The sequence below is a fragment of the Cucurbita maxima genome, unplaced genomic scaffold (genome assembly GCF_002738345.1).
Source record: "Cucurbita maxima cultivar Rimu unplaced genomic scaffold, Cmax_1.0 Cma_Scf00008, whole genome shotgun sequence".
Classification (NCBI taxonomy): Eukaryota; Viridiplantae; Streptophyta; class Magnoliopsida; order Cucurbitales; family Cucurbitaceae; genus Cucurbita; species Cucurbita maxima.
In genome coordinates, this window is record NW_019272024.1 from 4,639,499 (window position 1) to 4,649,602 (window position 10,104).

The following is a 10,104-nucleotide window of genomic DNA, read 5'->3' on the forward strand; positions in this document are numbered from 1 at the left end:
TCCTATCCACGTGATAGACTACGAGCCCCTCCAACTCAATGAAGATTTTAGTTACGAAGAAAAACCCATAAGAATCCTAGCTCGTGAAGTGGAAGCGCTATGCAACAGGTACATAGCATTCTTTAAGGTACTGTGACGAAACCACCACACCGAGGAAACCACGTGGAAGCTTGAGGAAGAAATAAGAAAGAAATACCATGAATTAGTACAAGAATCTAAGATTTTCGGAACAAAAATTCTTTTTAGTTTATTAAAAAAATTGCAAAGTCGCCGAAGGACGCGAGAATTCTGATGACGGCCGAAATTCTCGTACTCCACATGACTCTGGAGCTCGTGGATCACCTCCAGACGCTCCCCTCCCTCCTTCAGCCATCACCATACGACCCCGACCACCTGCAACGAAGAAATGAAAAGCAAAACTGAAAGAGAGAGAGAAAGAGAGAATCAAAGAAAACTCCGGCGAGCTCGAACTGTCAGCTCCTACGCCTAAATCAACCAAACCAAGCCGTTAAAGTGATCCCCGGCCTTGGTAGATCCACATAGAACTAGTTTACGCCGCGTCCTCGTCCTCGCCGTCGGAAAAAGGAATCCATAATTCAAATTTTTAAAAAACCCCGATCTACCTTTCCAGACGTCCACCAACACGAAACATCGTGCGAGAGAGGAAGAGAAGTCGACAGAGAGATAAGGCTAAAAAGGGAAAAGACGTCAAAAAAAACATTGCCGGAAGGAGAGAGAAATGTTGCTAGAAAATCGCGCACCGAGTTAGGTAAGGAAGAAAGGATCCGGGTCAGACCCGATCCATAAACCAAGGTTCTCGACGCAAGCCGGCAACCCAAATCGCATCACAGCGTAGTCCATCTATAGCGGCTCACGCCGCAGCGCCTTGAGCCATGACCCACGACTCGCAAGCTAACCCGTGACCCGCGCCTCGACCTGAAGCGCCTGCACCGATGTGGCCCACTCTAGTGCTGCCATGTGTCAACCTGCCACGTGTCATCAGCTTTAGTGGCTCCTCGGCTTATCCGGCTAAGAAATTTCAATTTTATCCCAATTTCCACCTTTTCGACCCTCCAAAACCTGTTTTCAGCCCTGATTAACAAAATTGAGGCCGTTTTAGTGCCCTATTTCATATTTACCCGTTGGATTATTATTAAATTATGAAATATTAACGAAAGGTGACGAACAGTGTGATAGGAAACAAACCTCGGCAACCTTTGGAGCAACTCTCAAGGAACGGAAGTTAACGTTAAAATTAAGGAGAACACTGGCTAAGATCAACAAAGTAAGTGACCTTATTGTAGGATAGGGTAAAAAATTTTATGAGCTATGATGCATGTTTGATTATGATGATGTACGATGACATATGTGAATTTATGATTTACGATGTATGAGTTGTGGCGTATGATGATGTACGTGAGTTATATGATGATGTATGAGCTATGCATGATGATATACGTGAGTTATATTACGATGTATGACGTACTTGACATGCTCGGTGCATTTAATGGCATTATGATGAGTGTGATGTTTTTGCATGACACTTACCTTAATATGATGTTTCCCATATTAAGTATGATGTGTGATGATGAATGTCATATTGTATCATGTCGATAGATCAACCTAGGACACAACCCTAAGAGCATGATAACGATATTAATATACATATCTAATGAGCATGTATTACTCAATGTAATATAAAGATGAGACTAGGGTTGTGTCAGAAGAAATGTAAGATGAGATCTAGAGGGACCTCATGCATGTTATGTGTACATAAGCATCGAGATACTTCCCCTTTACGATAATGAGTGCAGACATGCACAGCATGATGCGTTGATCATAGTAAGCATGACACTAGGGGTCTGCTGACCTTCGAACGTCGCTACAGATAGCTAGCTTGACAAGAGGGTCCATGGGGTGTGCGAACCGCCTGAGGATTCACACTCGCACGTGTGAGTTGTATGTAAAAAAGTACTACACATAAATAGAAGTCTCAACTAGAGGTCATCCTCAGTTTGAGATAGAGATAGAGATAGAGATAGGTCCCTAGAGCATATTTGGATGTGCTTGCATTTAACATGGCCCCTATAGTGGGGTCGCTTACTGAGTATTCTTCGAAATACTCAAGCCATGAGCCACATCAATTTTTAGGTAAAGGTAAGGCGCACATGTACAGATAACAACGACATCGCGAGCACCGACCATGACACGTGCATAGGGTAGATGCATATTTAAATTCCTAGTCTTGGTTAGTATAGGTTGTCTTGCATTTCATTGTTTTAGATTATTTTGCATTTATTTTTATTTTTAAATTTCAGTATTTAGTGTTTTCAACCTTTATTCTATAAATGATGTTTCCTTTAAGAGTTATATTTCGCATAGTAGTTGAGCATAAGACATTAATAGCGAATCTAAGTAAGTAGAAATTTAGAGTCATTCATTTTTTGATTTGTCTCTTCCAAAATAAGTTAACCTAGTTGGATTTTATTTCCTCTGACTTCATCTTATAAGGTAGGTAAGGCTCTTTTCAAGCCAGAAATACAACAATCATTCAGTCTGAAAGACGAAAGTCTCATATTTCCCCTCCTGCTTCACAAGTAAATTATGTTAAATTATAGAAACTAGGTAATTGTTTTTATATTGTTCTTCGATAGACACTAGCTAATTTTAAAAAGTATCTCTCAATTCTTTTTTCATTAATACCATTAAAATATATATATATATCCTTATCATTAAATAGAATCAATGAATTATTACAAAATATTTAACTTATTATGTTTTTGTTTTGAAAATTTTAGTTAGTTCTTCGCAACACTCTTAGCATAATTCTTTTTTAACATCGTTTCTATTAGAAGTTTTAAATGTGACAACTCGGTAGGTTATTGTGTATATATATATATATATATATTTTTTTTTTTTTGTGGGTGATAACTTGATAGGTCATGATGAATTTTACGGAGCCAGATTCTTATTTGATGACAACATTGTAAGTCATGGATGAAATAAACTTGTGTGAATTCTTGGTACGTGATAACTTTATAGAACTTCAAAAAAAAATTCTTTAAATTGGTTGTTTTTTATTATATATTGCTTCTATGAAGATTTTTTATCTGTATTTCTTAGTAAAAATATGAATCTGGCAGGTAAGAAAGAAAATAAAAACAAAATGATTTTTGTGATCTGGATTTTCTCTTAAACTATGTTAAATTATAGAAAATTTATAAAATAATAATAGTAATAATATAAAAAAAAAAAAGGAAAAAACAAAGAGTATTAAGATCGTAAGTAGTTAGCTTAAAACTATTTCTTAATTTTTTAATATTTCATTAATATAGTTGAGGTTTAAAAAAAAAAAATATAACAAATGTCCTTATAATTAGGAAGGAGAAAGTATAATTGATTACCTAATTAAAAAAAATACAATGAAATGTCATTTTCCATTCCATATTTTCACGTGATAAAATAAATATTTAGTAGTTTTGCATAAATTATGGCCAAGGTCTCTTTTCTTAGTTTTTTTTATTTTCTATTTTGATAACCTAATTATAAATAAATAAATAAAACAAAATTATAATTCAGATTAATAGTTCTAGTATATAAAATTATTAGTTTGGAATTTAAATTTTCTCCGAGAAAAAGTTATAAATATCACCGATTTTTTTGTAGCAAAATATCATATAATTTATGTGATAATAATTGTTTAATTGGCAAATACATGTGATCGTAAAATTCTATAAATATGTACTTCGTAATGTTCAATATTGTTCATGGATGCATTGGAACTCATTTCATAGTGAAGTTACCTTAGTTTCCCATTCTCTTCTTCTAGAACAAACCGATAGAAAATGTCTCATCAAGTTCCTCTAATTTCTACTTCATCTATGAAGAGTCCAAACACATCTAAAAACAAACGTTCTATTGCAAACTTTCATCCAAGTATATGGAAGGACCGTTTCCTTTCACTACCATATGAAGCAATGGTAAATCAATCGTCTATGTTCATGAATTATAGTATAATCATACTTATTTGTTTATTATATTACCTTTAGTTTTTTGTTTATTATGGAGGAACAAGCTAAACAATTCGTAAAAAAGATGCTAATGATTTTTAATAGAAACCCTTTTAAGATATAGTTTGGTTGATTCAATTCAACAGTTAAACATATCTTATCATTTTGAAAATGAGATTGATCAAGTCTTAGAAAACATTTATGCAAACTATAGAGACTTCACAAGTATTGATGGCGATGACGATCTTCACACTGTCTTTCTTTTATTTCGATTGCTTAGACAACAAGGTTATAAAATTCTATGTGGTAAGTTTATTCATATATAATAACTCTTAAACTATTGTTTTATAATCATTTGGAACCCGTGAAATAAAAAAATTATACAATGGGACTTTGAAAGATATTGTAGGTAAACAAAGTTGTTTATGAAGCAAATTCTAAATAACTAATAATGGTTGTTTTTGTGCACATGAATTTGGAGTAGACATATTTACCAAATTTGTAGAAAATAATGGAAAATTCAAAGAATCACCGGGAAAAGATGCAAGAGGAATATTAAGTCTATATGAAGCGGCACATATGAGGGTGCACGGAGAAAATATCCTTGAAGAAGCTCTTGATTTTAGTGTCAAACATCTAAGAGATGTTATAACCAACTCAAACACCAAATTTTCTGCTCAAGTTCACAATGCCTTGATTAGATGTCAATGTATCAAGAAGATTCTTCCCATTCTCAAACTTTGCTTGCTTTTTCCAAATTGGATTTCAACACTTCATCCAAAGGAGTGGAAGGAACTCACGAGGTATATATTTATTTGTCATATTTAACCTATAAAATTAAATTTTAGGTTTATTGGTACTATTTATTTTAAATTATATGCTATTTTTTTTCTCTACATTCTTATTTACATATTTTATATTTTATAAGTGGTGGAAATATTTGAACGTCGAAACAAATTATTCTTATGCAAGAGATAGAATTATTGAGTGCTACTTTTGAACATTGGGGGCGTACTTTGAACCTCAATTAAATGTTGGAAGGAAAATATTAACCAAAGTGATAGCCATTTCTTCAATTTTAGATGATACCTATGGAACATTTGAAGAACTCCAAGTCTTCACTTGAACAATTCAAAGGTCATTTGAATTCATCCCTATGGATAAAGATCTTAGCTTTAAAAGCTTGATTTACATACTAATAAATTTATTGTTTATCCTTAAAAATGGAAAGGAGAAATATAAACACTTTTTTCATCTTTCAAAATTTATATATAAGAATAATCATATTAGTGGAAAGAAATTTTTTATGAACCATGATGTTGTTGAATTTTCTGATGGGATAGAAGCATGGTCAGTATACTCCTAGAGTACATGAAACCTTTATATTTAGCAATGTTAAATCTTTATAAAGAAATAGATAAGGATGAAAGTTCACTTCATATTCATACCAGAAGAAGTAAGCTTTCTTTGTCTCCCTCTCCTATCTTCTTGCCTTCCGTTTTATACATATAAATAAAAGTTATTATTTAGTTTATTTTTACAGATAAAAAAGCTAGCTGGATCATACTTTAAAAGAAACTAAATGGTTAAACCAAAATTTAAAGAGTACATGTGCATAGCTCAAGTTATTCCTTGGTTATAAGCATTTCACTCTTGGGTATGAGTGACATGGTAACAAATAAGGTAATTGAATGGTTTTCTAGAAGACTTAAAGTTATTAAAGCCGCAACATTAATTGCTAGACTCATGGACGACCTCGTTTCCCACAAGGTACATATTGTTTACTATCCTTCATAGCAGCACAAACAAAAGTAAACTATATTTATTGACATGTTTTTCTTTTTCAGTTTGAGCAACAAAGAGAACACGTTGCTTCGACAGTTGAATGTTACATGGAACAATATGATTGTTCAGAGAGCGAAGCTTGCGTTGAACTTCATAAGCAAGTGGTTGATGCATGGAAGGACACAAATGAAGAATGTCTTCATCCAATATGTTCCAATGCCTATTCTTATGCGGGTTCGTGAATGTTTCTAGAGTTATAAACCTTCTTTATTTGGATGAGGATGGATATGCAAATGCAAAGGGTCGAACAAAGTTTCTTATCGAATCTCTTCTTGTCAATCCAATGCGTGGTTGAATATATTTTGCAACAAGAAGGTTTGTGAGACCCAAAGTTTAGACTTAACCTAAGCCTTTTGTCTTGGGAATGATGGTTAGAGTGTCTTGGCCACTCCCACATGTCTAAAGTTAGATTTTTTTTTTTTTTTTTTCCTCTTATTTTGTAATCACACAAGCAATTCAATTTGGTCACATAAAAAAAAATCTATAATAATAATAATAATAAATTTACTGCCTCTCATTCTTTAGTCAATTTTAGTTTCAATATCAAATTAATGTCACAATTGGTCTAGGACTATTTTTAAGCCTCACACAGAGTCGTACATAGTGATGCTTCACGGGATGGTTGTAGATCTTCTTCGTCCTCACCTTCTCGATTTCTACGTTTGATTTTCTTTAGTCATGCATAATTTGAACACGTACATTTATGAATAACTTTCATTTATTTCTTTTTCGGTTTTGACTACATGAACATGTACGAAACCATAAATAAGTTTTGGCATATAATCACAATTGTAACAGTGGGTTAAGGAGTTAGGAATCCTTTTAACTTTTTCTTTTATTTTTTTAAGTTTGATGAGTTTTATTAAGGATTTATGGGATTAAGTCATGTCCCAAATTTAGAGGTTTTGAATCTTCAACTATGCCTAAAAAGAAAAAATGAAAATGAAAACAAATAAAATAAAATAAAATAAATAAATGAAGGATGAAAATCTAATAAAATTTAAATCAAATAAGACAACAAAATCAAAACTAATGCAAAATAAAATCTAATTATAAGACCATGTTGATTAAATTTAAATTTATTACAAACGGAGAAAATTGTTCGAGATATAATTATAAAACATAGATTGACGCTTTGGTGTGGAGAGGCACTGAACTGGTCACCAGTCAAAAAACATAAAATGGAAGAGGAAAACAAAAGATAAAAAAAAGAGGGGTTAAGGTTTGAGAGGAAGAAGAAGATGAGGAAAAATGCTAAATCCAATGAGAGACAGCTAAATTTGACCGAGAATCCTTCACAAAAAAACTCTCACGAGATTCATTATAGCCACTGAATTCACTCGATTTCATCAAAAAAAAAAAAATGAAGAATAACAAAAGGTTAGTTTTAGGTTTTAGATTTTTGATTTTTCTCGGGATTCACGAGTTTTTTATGGAATTAGTATATGTAATTTTAGTATATTGATCTTGGAGTATTTTCCCACATGTGTGAGCATGAGTCCTCACGTAATTCCCACCCCCTAGACTCATTATAGTCGAACTAGCTGTCCATAGCGACGTTTGGAGGTCACCAGACCCCTTGAGTGTCATGCAAGGCAAGACCACCACCATCATCATAGTATACGATGGGGGAGTATCCCAGTGTAATATGAACACACAAAATGCATGAGGTCCTTATAGTTTTCATCTTTAAATCATCTTTATGACACAACCCTATACACCGTTCACATGTTAATATAAGAAACATGCATGCATTGGCCTTCATACATTCATTATCATCAACATTAACTAGGGTTGTGTCTTTGAAAACTCGTCATCATAATGTATTGTAGCATTTAATACATGCACATTATCATCATGTCACACCTCATACGGCTCCTCATTCAATTATTTCGAAGTCATTTGATCCTTTCCCTCGTTCGAGAATCTCCTCCCCTCTTCCATTCTGTCCCGAAGAGTGATCCGGACCAATTCAGTCACGTTTTCATTCCTTTGGAATCTTGACTTTTCTACGTCATTTTTATTTACTTATTTTTCCCTCTCTTTTTTCAGTGTTATGATGATTTTGATTGGGAAGTTCAAGTGGCAAAAAGTATTTAGTCAAACTTGGTGAGATGACAGAATCCATAAATATTATTCAATAAGCTTTGGAAGAAATTCTCGGGGACCTTATGAAAATTTAGAAATACGATCTTTTGATCGAGGACAGTCTCCAGAATGGAATGACTTTGACTATCAATTCATTAGTAAAAAAACTTCGCCAACTTTTGAATCGGCGAAACAAGAACTTTATGCGAGAGTCTAAGCCCCATGTACATCATCACATCATTATCTAATGTCATCAAGTCATCATATAGTATCATCACATCATCATATAACATAAAGCATAAATGACACGTGAAAGACCCACTAGGCACGTGTTGTCATGCATAACACAAGTCTTCTGATCGAGCTGATAGTAAGGTCATTTACTTGGTTGGCTTAGGCCGAACCTACTACGACTCGTTGATGTTAGCTTAGCGTTGTTCTGTGAAATTTAATTCTACTTGATTTGATGAATGATTCCAGGAATGGCTTTCTGAGAATAAGCTCCCCTTTTACACATGGTTGATACAAATCTTGAAATTACAGATGATAGTAAGGCAATGATGGAAGATGATTGCTGGACACATGCAGCAGTTTATTGTCCTTCATCGAGATACCATTCCCTCACACGCAAATCAGATCACATGCAGCAGAAGGAGCATTTTACTGTCCTTCCATCGATCTAGCTTATCATCGTAATATTTTTACAGATCGAGCCAAGCACAGCCTTCGAAATCACGGCCATCGATCGATCAATCGAACACGAACAGCATCGTCGTCGCAAATCCGAACGTCTGCAGGGCATCAGAATTCATAATCTGAGCGGTATATATAGAGTTTGAGAAAGAGATCGCCTCACCAAAAGATTGATCTGATGCAATGTCTTGCTGAGTTGCCTGTGCGTGATGGCCAATGGAGGAGACATTGAATAAAACAAAAAGCATCGCCTCCGTAATCGGAAGGGCGAGACGATTTGGCCGATCAATTGAAGGATGCCGAGGCCGAGGAGAGAGATGCAGAGAAACCGATAAGAATAAGAAACTTTATTTATTTATTTATTTATTATTATTATTTTTACACTTTTATTTTATATTTTTCTCGAGTTTCTAAATTTTTTTTAAGCATCTTTAAAATTCTCAATGAAATCTTAGAAGGTTAACTTTAAAAGAAAAGATCAGATTTTTAATTTTTTCTTGGAGCTCTTGTGTTGTATGTTAAAATATTTTAGTGTTTCAATATCCTTATCTGACGGTCAAGCACAATAATTATATGAGTCAATTGTATATTTATTTTAAGAAAATGATTTAGGTAAAAATATCTACCTATTTTATAAAATGATTTAGGTATTTTAAGAATAAATATATCTAAAAATATTTTAAGATAAAGATTTAGATATTTTAGAACAAAAATGTTCATAAAATTTAAGAATAAATTGTTTGGTCTCTACAGTAAATATAGCTCCATCCTACCTAGGATTTCATTCCAAGAAATACAAAATATGTAGTGCAGTAATACTCTATAGAGTGCTTTGTAATCTCTTCTCGATGTTAATAAAGAGTGTGAGTGTTTCCCAAAGAGTTGTGTTCAACAATCGATCCCTGATAATAAAGAGTAGAGTGTTTCCTACATCGAGTTGTGTTCAACAATCGATCCGCGATTCCTAAAATGGTATCATAGTCATTCCCTTAACTTAGTCATGCCAGTAGAATCTTCAATTGTTGAACAAAGAAGTTGAGCCTCAAAGGTGTACTCAAAAGTGACTCATGTTTCAGACAAAGAGTGTGCTTTGTTCGAGGGCTCTAGAGAAAGGAGCTGGTCTCGATTAAAGGGAGACTGTTCGAGAGCTACATAGGTCTCAGGGGAGGCTCTATGGTGTAATTTGTTCGATGTGAAGATTGTTGAGAATTGTTGGGACGGAGTCCCACATTGGCTAAATTAGGGAATGATCATGGGTTTATAAGTAAGGAATACACTTCATTGGTATGAGGTCTAAATTTTCTATTTAACATATAGTTGCTACGGTATACATATCATGAACATTTAATGCGGAAATAATTAAATTGAAACTTTATAATAAAGTTAACTTTGGTCTTGTGTGTTTCATCTCAAACCTTTAAACAAACTAATACAAATTGAAATAAAAAGAAAAGTAATCTGAAGTAAA

General features: G+C 33.6%; 1 pseudogene; it reads left to right on the top strand.

Annotated features, from left to right (window-relative positions):
* The first annotated feature begins 3,130 nt into the window (after window positions 1–3,130).
* LOC111483231 lies at window positions 3,131–6,150 on the top strand (annotated as a pseudogene).
* The last annotated feature ends 3,954 nt before the right edge of the window (window positions 6,151–10,104 follow it).